The 13,545-nt window shown below is 41.5% G+C and overlaps 11 non-coding genes across 11 annotated transcripts; all 11 read left to right on the top strand.

Annotated features, from left to right (window-relative positions):
* Positions 1 to 86: 86 nt before the first annotated feature.
* Positions 87 to 160, top strand: trnan-guu (transfer RNA asparagine (anticodon GUU)). Its single transcript has one exon. It is a non-coding gene; the product is annotated as a tRNA-Asn (tRNA).
* A 259-nt stretch (positions 161 to 419) lies between these two features.
* trnan-guu (transfer RNA asparagine (anticodon GUU)) lies at positions 420 to 493 on the top strand. Its single transcript has one exon. It is a non-coding gene; the product is annotated as a tRNA-Asn (tRNA).
* A 91-nt stretch (positions 494 to 584) lies between these two features.
* trnan-guu (transfer RNA asparagine (anticodon GUU)) lies at positions 585 to 658 on the top strand. Its single transcript has one exon. It is a non-coding gene; the product is annotated as a tRNA-Asn (tRNA).
* Positions 659 to 738: 80 nt separating this feature from the next.
* trnan-guu (transfer RNA asparagine (anticodon GUU)) lies at positions 739 to 818 on the top strand. Its single transcript has one exon. It is a non-coding gene; the product is annotated as a tRNA-Asn (tRNA).
* A 91-nt stretch (positions 819 to 909) lies between these two features.
* Positions 910 to 983, top strand: trnan-guu (transfer RNA asparagine (anticodon GUU)). Its single transcript has one exon. It is a non-coding gene; the product is annotated as a tRNA-Asn (tRNA).
* A 91-nt stretch (positions 984 to 1,074) lies between these two features.
* On the top strand, positions 1,075 to 1,148 carry trnan-guu (transfer RNA asparagine (anticodon GUU)). Its single transcript has one exon. It is a non-coding gene; the product is annotated as a tRNA-Asn (tRNA).
* A 94-nt stretch (positions 1,149 to 1,242) lies between these two features.
* trnan-guu (transfer RNA asparagine (anticodon GUU)) lies at positions 1,243 to 1,316 on the top strand. Its single transcript has one exon. It is a non-coding gene; the product is annotated as a tRNA-Asn (tRNA).
* Positions 1,317 to 1,410: 94 nt separating this feature from the next.
* Positions 1,411 to 1,484, top strand: trnan-guu (transfer RNA asparagine (anticodon GUU)). Its single transcript has one exon. It is a non-coding gene; the product is annotated as a tRNA-Asn (tRNA).
* Positions 1,485 to 1,575: 91 nt separating this feature from the next.
* On the top strand, positions 1,576 to 1,649 carry trnan-guu (transfer RNA asparagine (anticodon GUU)). Its single transcript has one exon. It is a non-coding gene; the product is annotated as a tRNA-Asn (tRNA).
* Positions 1,650 to 1,908: 259 nt separating this feature from the next.
* Positions 1,909 to 1,982, top strand: trnan-guu (transfer RNA asparagine (anticodon GUU)). Its single transcript has one exon. It is a non-coding gene; the product is annotated as a tRNA-Asn (tRNA).
* Positions 1,983 to 2,077: 95 nt separating this feature from the next.
* On the top strand, positions 2,078 to 2,151 carry trnak-uuu (transfer RNA lysine (anticodon UUU)). The gene has a single exon. It is a non-coding gene; the product is annotated as a tRNA-Lys (tRNA).
* Positions 2,152 to 13,545: the final 11,394 nt, after the last annotated feature.

Consider the following 13,545-nt stretch of genomic DNA (forward strand, 5'->3'; position numbering starts at 1 on the left):
GTTTCGAGTGTTTTCCTTTGGTTTGAATTTCAGCTTGTTGGCTTGTGTGTTGAAATTCAAAAACTGTAACTATCGCTACTTGCAGTGTCTCTGTGGCGCAATGGGTCAGCGCATTCGGCTGTTAACCGAAAGGTTGGTGGTTCGAGCCCACCCTGGGACGTGTTAGCTTTGAGAATATTCCTTTGGTTTGAATTTCAGCTTGTCTGCTTGTGTGTTGAAATGCAAAAACTATAACTATCGCTGCTTGCAGTGTCTCTGTGAAGCAATGGGTCAGCGCATTCGGCTGTTAAACGAAAAGTTGGTGGTTCGAGCCCACCCAGGGACGTGTAATTTTTTTTCAGAATTTCTCTTTGGTTAGAATTTCAGCTTCTTTGCTTATGTGATGAAATTCAAAAACTGTTAATAGTGCTACTTGCAGTGTCTCTGTGGCGCAATGGGTCAGCGCATTCGGCTGTTAACCGAAAGGTTGGCGGTTCGAGCCCACCCTGGGACATGTTAGTTTTGAGAATTTTCCTTTGGTTTGAATTTCAGCTTGTTGGCTTGTGTGTTGAAATGCAAAAACTGTAACTATCGCTTCTTGCAGTGTCTCTGTGGCGCAATGGGTCAGCGCATTCGGCTGTTAACCGAAAGGTTGGTGGTTCGAGCCCACCCAGGGACGTGTTATTTTTTTTCAGAATTTCTCTTTGGTTAGAATTTCAGCTTCTTTGCTTATGTGATGAAATTCAAAAACTGTTAATAGTGCTATTTGCAGTGGCGCAATGGGTCAGCGCATTCGGCTGTTAACCGAAAGGTTGGTGGTTCGAGCCCACCCTGGGACGTGTTAGCTTTGAGAATTTTCCTTTGGTTTGAATTTTAGCTTGTTGGCTTGTGTGTTGAAATGCAAAAACTGTAACTATCGCTACTTGCAGTGTCTCTGTGGCGCAATGGGTCAGCCCATTCGGCTGTTAACCGAAAGGTTGGTGGTTCGAGCCCACCCTGGGACGTATTAGCTTTGAGAATTTTCCTTTGGTTTGAATTTCAGCTTGTTGGCTTGTGTGTTGAAATGCAAAAATTGTAACTATCGCTTCTTGCAGTGTCTCTGTGGCGCAATGGGTCAGCGCATTCGGCTGTTAACCGAAAGGTTGGTGGTTCGAGCCCACCCAGGGACGTGTAATTTTTTTTCAGAATTTCTCTTTGGTTAGAATTTCAGCTTCTTTGCGTATGTGATGAAATTCAAAAACTGTAAATAGTGCTACTTGCAGTGTCTCTGTGGCGCAATGGGTCAGCGCATTAGGCTGTTAACTGAAAGGTTGGTGGTTCGAGCCCACCCAGGGACGTGTAATTTTTTTTCAGAATTTCTCTTTGGTTAGAATTTCAGCTTGTTGGCTTGTGTGTTGAAATGCAAAAACTGTTAATAGTGCTACTTGCAGTGTCTCTGTGGCGCAATGGGTCAGTGCATTCGGCTGTTTACCGAAAGGTTGGTGGTTCGAGCCCACCCTGGGACGTGTTAGTTTCGAGTATTTTCCTTTGGTTTGAATTTCAGCTTGTTGGCTTGTGTGTTGAAATGCAAAAACTGTAACTATCACATCTTGCAGTGTCTCTGTGGCGCAATGGGTCAGCGCATTCGGCTGTTAACCGAAAGGTTGGTGGTTCGAGCCCACCCAGGGACGTGTAATACTTTTTCAGAATTTCTCTTTGGTTAGAATTTCAGCTTCTTTGCTTATGTGATGAAATTCAAAAACTGTTAATAGTGCTACTTGCAGTGTCTCTGTGGCGCAATGGGTCAGCGCATTTGGCTGTTAACCGAAAGGTTCATGGTTCGAGCCCACCCTGGGAGGTGATATTTTCGAGAATTTTCCTTTGGTTTGAATTTCAGCTTGTTGGCTTGTGTGTTGAAATGCAAAAACTGTAACCATCCCTTCTTGCAGTGTCTCTGTGGCGCAATGGGTCAGCGCATTCGGCTGTTAACCGAAAGGTTGGTGGTTCGAGCCCACCCAGGCACGTCTAGCACTTTTTCAGAATTTCCCTTTGATCATAATTTCAGCTTCTTTACTTATGTGTTGAAATTCAAAAATTGTAAAATAGACCTACTTGCAGTGTCTCTGTGGCGTAATGGGTCAGCGCATTCGGCTTTTAACCCAAAGGTTGGTGGTTCAAGCCCACCCAGGGATGTATTACACTTTTTCAGAATATCCCTTTGGTTATAATTTCAGCTTCTTCACTTATGCTTTGAAATTCAAAAACTATAAATTGCTACTTGCATTGTCTTTGTTTTGCATTGGTTCAGTACATTCCACTGGTACCCGCAATGGGTCAGCGCGTTCGGCTGTTAACAAGAATGTTGGTGGTTCGAGCCCAACCAGGGATCTGTTTGTTTTTCAGAATTTCCCTTTGGTTTGAATTTCAGCGCGTTCACTTATGTGTTGAAATGCAAAAACTATAAATATCATTACATACAGTGTTTCTGTGGCGCAATCGGTCAGCATAATTGGCTGTTAACCGGAAGGTTGGTGGTTCAAGCCCATCTATCAACATGGTCCTATTTTTCTGAATTTCTTTTTGGTTTGAATTTCATTTTGTTGGCTTATTTCTTGAAATAAAAAAAAACTGTAAATGTCGCTACATGCAATGTCTCTCTAATTTGTGGCCATGTGATTGTGTCATTTCACTCACCACAGAACATGGTTACATTACTGTTTGTGTGCGTCAACCTGCGTCAGTCCTGAATATTTCATTTTATGTCAGGAAAGGCCCGATCGTCGGTTATCTTGAAAGGATCATCTTTATTGATTATTTTATGGTGTTGTGTGTGTTAGGAGTGTTTTTTTCCCCCTCCCCCATTTCCTTGGAAAGTCGTTGTCTCGACAATAAAAGTCAAACCTGTTCAATAATGCTAATCCTTATGCGGATGCTCAATTGTGATATAACATGAAATAATAGTCAATTAGGAAGCGGCCAGAAGCTTGCGTTCTTGTGAGACACAAATAAAAGAGCACCCGGTTGTGTTCAAATGTTTTCAGTTACATATGTAAATGTACTCCACTTAAAACCTCTCTTGTATCAAAAATATACATTATGACCATCTACTGCATTTTCTCCTGTTTGAGCAGACATGAGAGCAATGATGTCATTCTTTTTGCTGTGGCATTCAGTTGCGCCCATGTTCAATTCCCATGCTGGAAAAGTTGGACATGAAAAGAAAGAGCAGGATAAAAATGAATATGGAAGGAGAGTGCGCATGTTTGTCTCAGTGAATGTGAAATGTGGCAAAAGTAGTCGCATCAAATGGAACGCGGGCGAGAGAGATAGATGCAACTTAAAAAACAAGGACCATGAAAGATTGATGTGCTGCTAATTCGGCTGCAAGAAGCTCCTCTGGCCATCTCTCTTGAAGCATATCTTTTGCTCACACACACTCATTCACCAGCACATTAGCCAATGTCTTTTAATTTTTTAAAGCAATAACATAATAAAAGGGGAATGTCTATGTTAGAAACAATCAACCATAAAAGCTCATGTGTCACATCTCGTTTTCATTAAGATTGCATCTTTGCCGTCCTATCCAAACTTGTGCTTCCCAGTCAAAATATGACGGGCAGTATAAAGGCACTTCCCATGGGCTTACCACCTGTGGGAGGGGCCAAAGGGGTCGGGTGCATAGTGAGCTGGGCGGCACCCAAGTGATCTTGGCCGACCGATCCTCGGCTACAGGAGCTGGCACTTGGGACATTGAATGTCACCTCTCTGGCAGGGAAGGAGCCTGAGCTAGTGTGTGAGGCCGAGAAGTTCCAACTCGATATACATAATATATTTATTTGATCCCCAGAGCTAGCTTCAGTAGCCGGGGGTCATATATATATTTCTTTGATCCATCGGTGCAGCATCTGCAGTGACGCGGACGCTGTATCGGTCCGTTGTGGTGAAGAAGGAGCTGAGCCGAAAGGCAAAGCTCTCGATTTACCGGTCGATTTACGTTCCTACCCTCACCTATGGTCATGAGCTGTGGGTCGTGACCGAAAGAACAAGATCCCGGATACAAGCGGCCGAAATGAGTTTCCTCCGCAGGGTAGCCGGGCTCTCCCTTAGAGATAGGGTGAGAAGCTCGGTCATCCGAGAGGGACTCAGCGTCGAGTCGCTGCTCCTCCACGTTGAGAGGAACCAGTTGAGGTGGCTCGGGCATCTGGTTCGGATGCCTCCTGGACGCCTCCCTGGGGAGGTGTTCCGGGCATGTCCTACCGGCAGGAGGCCCCGGGGACGACCCAGGACACGCTGGAGAGACTATGTCTCTCGGCTGTCCTGGGAACGCCTTGGGGTCCCGTCGGATGAGCTGGCTGAAGTGGCTGGGGAGAGGGAAGTCTGGGCTTCCCTGCTAAAGCTGCTGCCCCCGCGACCCGACCCCGGATAAGCGGAAAAAGACGGACGGACGGACGGATTTCTTTGATCCACCTCCACACACAGCTTGGGCTATGTTAACAGTCCTCTCGAGAGGGGTTGGTATCTCTTCCACTCTGCAGTTACCCACCGTGAGAGGCGCAGCGCAGGTGTGGGCATACTTGTTGACCCCTGGCTTGGCCTGTACATTGGGGTTTACCCCAGTAGACGATAGGGTAGCCTCCCTCTGCCTTCCTGACTGTAGTTTGTGTCTACGCACCAAACAGCAGTTCAGCGTACTCACCCTTTTTGGAGTCCTTGGAAGACTGGAGAGCGCTCCTCCAAGGCACTCTCTGGTTCTGCTGGACGCTCACGTGGGCAATGACAGTGAGACTTGGAGGGGCGAACCCGAGTGGTCTTTTGTTATTGGACTTTGTCGCTGTGTCATCGGATTCATGGCCCCATGTTTTGGACACTTGAGTGAAGAGAGGGGCGAAGCTGTCAACTGATCACCACCTAGTGTTGGCTCCGATAGCGGGGGAAGATGCTGGTCCAACCTGGCAGACCCAAACGTAATGTGAGGGTTTGCTGGGAACAACTGGCAGAATCCACTGTTAGAAAGAATTTTAACACCCACCTCCGGCAGAACTTCTCCCTTGTCCCGGGAAAGGCGGGGGACATTGAGTCTGAGTGGACCATGTTCCGCGCCTCCATTGTTGAGGTGGCCGATCGGATCTGTGGTCATAAGGTGGTTGGTGCCTGTCGTGGCGGCAATCTCCGAACCCGTTGGTAGACACCAGCAATAAGGGATGCCGTCGAGTTGAAGAAGAAGTCCGACCGGGCCTTTTTGGCCTGCGGGACTAAGGAAGCAGCTGACAGGTACCGGCTGGCAAAGCAGAATGCAGCTTCGGCGGTCGCTGAAGTAAAAACTCTGGCACGGGAGGAGTTCGGTGAGGCCATGGAAAATGACTTCCGGTCAGCTTCGAGGAAATTCTTGTCCACCATCCGGCGTCTCTGGAGTGGGAAGCAGTGCACAATTAACACTGTGTATAGTGGAAATAGTGCGCTGCTGACCTAGACTCGGGACGTTGTGAGTCGTGGGGAGAATACTTTAAATACCTCCTCAATTTCACCGACGTGTCTTCCTTTGAGGAAGCAGAGTCTGGGGACTCTGAGGTCGGCTCTCCCATCTCTGGGATCAAAGTCACTGAGGTGGTTAGAAAGCTCCTTGGTGGCAAGGCCTCAGGGGCGGATGATATCCGCCTGGAGTTCCTAAAGGCTCTGGATGTTGTAGGGCTGTTGTGGTTGACACTCAACATCATAAGGACTTCAGGGACAGTGCCTCTGGATTGGCAGGCAGGAGTGGTGGTCCCCCTTTTTAAGAAGGGGGACCGGAGGGTGTGCTCCAACTATAGAGTGATCACACTCCTCAGCCTCCCTGGTAAGGTCTATTCAGGGGTGCTGGAGAGGAGGGTCCATCGGGAAGTCGAATCTTGGATTCAGGAGGAGCAGTGTGTTTTTTATCCCAGCTGTGGAACAGTGAGCCAGCTCTACACCCTCGGCAGAGTCCTCGAGGGTGCATGGGCGTTTGCTCAACCAATCTACATGTGTTTTGTTGACTTGGAGAATGCGTTTGATCGTGTCCCTCAGGGTGTCCTGTTGGAGGTGCTTCAGGAGTATGGGGTACTGAGCCCCCTAAAAAGGGCTGTTCGGTCCTTGTTCGAGTTGGGTCCACATTGCCGACAGTAAGTTGAATTTGTTTCCAGTGTGGGTTTGACTCCGCCAAGGTTGTCCTTTGTCACCAATTCTGTTCATAACCTTCATGGACAGAATTTCTAGGTGCAGCCGAAGCCTTGACGGGGTCCAGTTTGGTGGCCTCAGCATTGCGTCTCTGCTTTTTGCAGCTGATGTGGTGCTGTTGGCTTCTTCAATCTCTAACTCTCACTGGATCGGTCTGCAGCCGAGTGTGGTTGGAATGAAGATCAGCACCTCCAAATCCGAGACCATGGTCCTCAGTCGGAAAAGGGTGGAGTGCCTACTCCGGGATCGATAGGCGGATCGGTGTAGAGTCTGTATTAGAAGAACTGAGTCGATAGGCCAAGCTTTTGATTTACCAGTCGATCTACATTCCTACCCTCACCTTTGGTCATGAGCTGTGGATCGTGACGGGAAGAACAAGAGCTGCTCCTCCCACCGGCAGGAGGGACATGCAGAAGGTAACCAGTTGATGTTGCCTAGAGAAATCCGTGATGAGTGATAAGTTCACATGAATACTCAATTATTGACAATAGGTTTGGGCATTTAATATTTTGTGTTTAACAATTTGGCCTTCACAGTCCATCTCGTGAGAGAGTTGGAGTAAATGAAACTGGAAATGGACAAACTAAAGTAACGATAGGCAACATTTTTAGCACAGTCAAATGTTCTGTTTGTTGACCAGGTCTGGTTAGTACTGTGCTAGTTTATAGCTAATATGCTTTGATCTACAGAAATGCTCACTGAGCTGAAAGTTTATCGCATGCCTAATGATCATGGTATGACCATCTTTATGCATGACTCAAGTTTTGGATCAGGTGGCGAACGCATTCATAAGTAAAATTACAGATATGTCATGTGTTAGAAGTAGAGGTATCGATGTAACTCATTTACTTCAGTAAAAGCAAAAAAGTGCAAGCTTTGAAATGTAGCTTACTTACGTAAAACAATAAGAATAATTGTTTGCTGCAGTTAGAAGCAATATTCATTTTGATAACTTGGCAAAACAGCAACTAGCTTATCTACTGGCTCATTTAATAATATTAACTATTCTGTTTCTTTCTTACACATGAAGAACATTGGACCAAAAATCATATTGACAGTGGCGTGCACAGACATTTTGGGCGGCAAGTGCTCCAGGGGAAAAAAGGGCGCTTTTGCGCATATGGAATACCTTATTGACAATTCCGAGATGACGTCACAGGTCAAGATGGCGGTCAATTTGCTGAACGAAATCTATCCGCTCATTGAAAAGCATTGGACTTTGGATCATTGTAATTTGTGAGGATTATTTTGATTTCAAAATGTGATGAGATGTCATTTGACTACTCTAACAATCGGTGTGGCTTGTATGATAGTCGCAGGCAAAAGCATTACAATTCGCTGTTTATTTTCACCGTACAAAGGAAGCATTTGCATTATGTTGCATTCTGGAAGTATCAGAAATGCCCGGATGCACACACATATATTAATATTGATAATAATAATAATAATTAATATCCCACAGCTAGTTGTTGGTCATTAGGGCAACAAGACTTGAAGCATAGAAATAATGTTATAGTTTGAACAAAATCATAGCTAATAATTTGGCTAATAATAGCTTCATGCCTGCTGATTTTTCCATGATTGATTTAGCGTATAGCATTAAACTATGAATGAATGACTACAATTTATTTCGATCAGTCATAAAAGAAAAAAAATACAACATACAGGTCAGTCATGAAAAGAAACATAGAGACCGAAAAGGCATAGGCTGAAGCTCACGCTTATTTCCGCCTACTCTTTTAACTAAATCAGACCACACAAAACGATTAACTCAAATATCACACATAAATGATAATAAAATTAACAAAAACAAGATCCATACATCAACTTACATTCTCATATTTTCCAATAACTTTACTTTTAAATAAACGTTTGAAATTTTTAATTGTCTGACACCCTTTTAATTCATCATCAAGGTGATTCCATACCTTCACACCACTTATTATACATTGATCTTTTAATTTAGTGCTAGATTTTATTCTTTCAAAATGTACCTTCCTTCGGAGGTCGTGTCTATATATTTTTTATCTTAAACATATTCTCTATATGACTAGTGAACTGTTTATAATGCAATTTATACATTAAAAGTGCAATTTTATAATTAACCAAGTCCTCAAATTTCAAAGCTCTTGACTTAATAAATAACCCATTTGATGGTTTTCTACTATTTGACTTTGTTATTATCCTTATAGCTCTCTTTTATAGAATAAATTTTGACCTTGTGTATGTGTGGGATATGCATTTCCCCATATTTCCAAACAATACTGTATGTTATGTAAGGCAAAACAAAAGAATAATACAAAATATACCAAGCATGATGATTCAAAAGATCCTTCACTTTATATAATATGGCAATTGATTTTGCCGTCTTTGATTTAAAATTATCTATATGCATTTTCCATTTCAATTTGTGATCCAAAATAACACCTAAAAATTTCATATCAAAAACTCTTTCAATTTCCACTTCCAATATTCTCAATTTAACTGTTAAATCCATTTTATGATTACCAAATATCATAAATTTTGTTTTGATTGTATTTAAAGATAACTTATTCAGGTCAGACATTTTTTTAACCAATTTTATTTCACATTCAACATTGGTTATCAAATCGGACCCAGAACAGAAAAAAAGTTGTGTTGTCAGCAAAAATAATGCAATTAACAAATTTAGATGCAAAACATACATCATTCAAATACAAAATAAATAATTTTGGCCCAAGTGTTGACCCTTGTGGGACTCCACATGTTACATTTAAAGACACAGAATCATTTTGATCACAAGATACATATTGCCATCTATCACTCAAATAAGAACATAACCAGGAATGAGCTACTCCTCTGACACCATATTTATACAACTTTTGCAATAATAAACCATGATCTATCATATCAAAAGCTTTTTTTAGACAAATAAAAATTCCTATTAAATATAATTTATTGTCTATTGCAGTGGTTACTTCATCCAGGAATTTCATAAGAGCTAACCCTATTGACTGGTTTATTCCAAATCCATACTGATAATTACTTATGATGCTATATTTTTCGATAAAACTCTCCAATCTAATCACAAATAATTTCTCCAGAATTTTAGAAAATTGTGGAAGCAGGGACCTGGTCTAAAACTTGACACTGTATTTTTTTTTTCCAAATTAATATAAAGGAATGACCTTTGCTGTTTTCATTTCAGTTGGAAATTTTCCAGTTGAAAGTGACAGATTAAAAATGTAGGTTAGAGGTTTAGCCACAACTTTAATAAACAAGCTAATTAGGTGGCTATTCGGCTAATTTATGATCAGTTGTTTGTGTATGAGACAGGCTACTTCACAACAAGATGATTCTAGGTAGGGAATCAAGGGCAAACAAACAATACAATTTCACTGGATTCATAACACACTTACCTGGCTTGGGTGGAGCAGGGGAAGAGATTTTTTTTATTTTTATGTCCTACTGCGACCGCGAACGTGCAGTCTGCATTCACGTGACAGTGTGCGAGCACTCGGTGCATATCGGGGCTTTTCTCCCACGAGTTTAATCTAAATGATTGTGTCAACATTGACCTGTCCTAGGTAAACAGTTTATTTAAAAATAATAATAATAATAATAAAAAAGAACTTTCCAATTGGGCACTTTTTTTTTTAGAGAGGGCAGAGGGGCAAGGGTGTCAGCACCAATAGAATATTTTGTGCACTTTTATCATTTTGTGGAAGTGCACTGTTATCGATTTAAAGGTAAACACAAGACTCATCATCTTAAATGAGTAAAAAAATGTATACCTTTATGAGGAGGATTACTGTGACAGACTGTACTGATGTTCGTGTATGCCCCCAAGTGGATTAATCCAGTGACTTTGGTGATCCCTGAACCTTCCAAAACTTCTGGACACTCAATACTCACTGACCTTTAAAACATATGGTTAGCAGAAGTGAGTGGAGATGTAGCTATGAATAAATAATTTGCATAACTCAAACAGGAGGTGAGTCATGCGTAAAAGGGTTTAAGCCTGTCTTCTCAAGAGGATGTTTAGCTCTTGTCAGTGTGTATGCGCGTGTGTTCGTGTACGTGCATGCGTGTATTTCTGTACGTGCATGCGTGTGTGTCCATTTATTTCAAGGTCCTTTTCACATCCAGACAATAAGGACAATGCCAATGTTATTTATAACATGTTTAACGTTTAAGATATTTTTATTCGGGTTTTATTTCAAAGATGAATTCAAATGAGATGGCCGTTAGTTGTTTTTGCTCCCTGCAGATCAATAGGCAATTATGATGAGAGTAGACTGTGAAATGTTATTTACACGCGCGCACACACACACGCACACAAAATGCACAATGTTCCCTGCGACGTCTTTCAGGCTCGTCATATTATGATACCTTGTTAAACACTGTCATCTTGTGGTAAATGTGAGAGATGCAGTGACGTCACATTGCACCGTCATGCGGTTTGCTGTTTTAGGTCTCCATCTAATATTGCATTAAAATAGTATTACTGAGCAAAAAGCATTACTCCACTGCGAGCTTCTCCATTATTTTTATTTATTTATTTATGTGTGACAATGAATATGGTGGCAGATGCAGAGTTGCAGCAATAAGACTAATTAGGCTTTCATTTCACTTAGGTTAGAATTAAAAAAAAATATGTTCCTGAAACTGCAACCAATTGTTGTGCGTACTTTTGGGGATGATTGTGACATGTATTTACCCTTTTACATGATGTCCCCGAGGAAAGTTTTCAGCTTCAAAGACACTTATTAACATATAGAAAATCACCTTCGTCATCGGTTAGATTTAATTACAGTTTCTCCAAACATAGGCTACAGTAAATAAATATCAATTGAAACTGCAGTTTTAATTAATTTGTTCTACCCCCTATATTTCCTTCTGCCTCATTAGTCTGTGTTATAGTTTTGTCCTTTAAAAAAAAAAAATGTTCTCATGACTCTGTTCCAGGTGTGACATCACTCTTTTGGTGGGAACTTAAAAGGAGCAAAGTGTACAATTTTTATCTGTTATTTTTTTAGGATCTTAAAATGTATGTCCTATTCATAAATGTCCACTTTGAGTTAAATGATGATGGAATAAACTACTTCTTCTTCTTTTTAAAACACACACTTGTTTGATAGGCCTAATTGATGTAGAAGGAGTGTAAGGTGAAGTTTTTGAAGCTAGCTAAAATTGCTGATTCACAGAAGTTTAACAATATTCTTTTGTCTTTCTTGATGTTATTCACTGCCGAAAATCATTTAGCTATGTTTATTCTTACAAATTTCCATTCTTCCATCCATTTTCTGTTCTGCTTAACATTACATTAGCCAGCCAATCACAAAGAAAGATGTTGGAATTTGTGCCAGAAGTCTATGACCTAAAATGACCACCAGCATATTTGTTGTAGCTAAATGCAGTGGTCACCCATTTTGGTCGATCAATGGATTTTTAAAAGTTTTTCAGCACTGTAATTCTACGAGTTTAAGGGTGTAGAGTTCAGTGCCGCTGCGCACAAGATTAAGATGACAAGTCTAAACCTCTTAAAGCGCACATTCACGCAAAGTCTAATATTCCATGGACATCATCCATTTTACAGGAGGGAAGGGACTAAAGAGGGAGGCTGCCATTCTGCCAGCGCTTCACTTTAAAACTTTAAAGAGCACATTTGTTCCTTAATCACTCTTGCTGCTCCACCTCTGCTCTTTCTTTCTGGCCACTCGGCACTATTTTTCGGCTCCCCATCTTCGTCCGTCATAAGCCCCGTCAGCTCTGATTAGGACACGGTGTGTTTGTGTGTCAGTGTGGGTGACTGTTTTAAGTGGTCTTAGGGGGCCGATCATTCTGCGCCGCTATTACACTGGGCCCCGCTCGTCTAGAGGAGACACTATTGCTGATGCGAAGGTCAGACAGACGTCCACTGTGGTTCTGATGGTTCACTTTACTGTCTTTCACATGCAGCGTATTAATGAAACCGTTTTCATAAACAGCAAGCCAAATTGGTCACCTAACCATGCATTTTATTTTTATTGTGGCGACCTCCGTAGTTGCAAGTGCAATTATATCAGTCATAAGGCTCCTGAAGAGGAATAAAAGAATTTTTGTCCTCTTTGCGTGTTCCAAAAATGAAGATAGATTTAATGTAAGAAAAATACACCTTTGCAAAAATGATGTTTAATCTTTCAGAGATCTCTGGACAGATAACAGCTTCCGATTACATCACTTAAAAAACGTGGGATTTCAGAGCGTCAAATGTACTCTTCTACGTGTACAATAGCTTCTTATAGTTAAAAAGACCTCCTCCTTTTCATTTATAGACTAAACATACTCTCTGGTACTTTTCCGTGAGCAGTGGCGTAAACAAGGTCAGATTTGGGTGTTCAAAACAGATTCTGTTCTCAAGGACCAAATGTGTTTTCGCACAAAGCGCTGAGAAGGAACTTTTTTAGAGTCAATAGTATGACCCAGTTTAGGTCAGATTATACCGAAATCAACACCATCTGCTCTGCACAGGACACAAAACATTTCAACAAGGTTAATATAAAGAATTAAAATGTTAATAATGTGTAACAATAGTTGATGTATGAAATTAGGTATTAAAAATGTTATAATATCTTTCACTCCTCCATCAGCATGCCTTTATGGTGCTTTCATTGGGTGCTGTCTGGGACGCAGTCATCCTGGAACACAAAAGGACCTTTACGAAAGTTGGAAGCAAGCAATTGCCCAAATGAAAAAAAAAAATGTGATTCAGAGGAAACTACTGTCTGCTTCCAAGTATCGGTAGTCACAGCACATTTGAATGAACGTTTAGCTTTTGTTCACGCCTATGAATGATTGGGGTTTGTTGTCCTATAAAAAGACACTTCACTTAACAAAATTACATTTTTTAGATAATTTCTAAAATAAAGGTAGTCCTGTTTATTTGGCTTATACAATGCCTTGCAATCTTGTTTTTTGTTAAAAAAAAATTGGACATTGTGTTATTAAAATTATGTACAGTAGATAACACTGTAGAATTTTACGATGATCTATGATAGAGTTTCCCTTTCTTACGTGTATTCGAATTTATTCGTTTAGTGACTTAAGTGAGCTGCGATTGGCTGGCAACCAGTTCAGGGTGTACCCCGCCTACTGCCCGAAGCCAGCTGGGATAGGCTCCAGCACCCCCGCGACCCTTGTGAGGAAAAGCGGTCAAGAAAATGGATGGATGGATGGGACTTAAGTGAGTACTAAAGTGTCAGGAATCAGGTGTGGTCCTGTATTTTATTATTCATTACGCCATTAGTTTTTAATAAAAATATGTGCATGAGAGCGGCACTGTGGCTAAGAAGTGTGTGCAGTTTATTTTACTCCTGAAATTCTTGGGAGACTAAAATTGCTTGTAATACAGTAGATGAAGGATTAGCCGTTAGT

This window comes from Vanacampus margaritifer, chromosome 2, assembly GCF_051991255.1.
Source record: "Vanacampus margaritifer isolate UIUO_Vmar chromosome 2, RoL_Vmar_1.0, whole genome shotgun sequence".
Lineage (NCBI taxonomy): Eukaryota > Metazoa > Chordata > Actinopteri > Syngnathiformes > Syngnathidae > Vanacampus > Vanacampus margaritifer.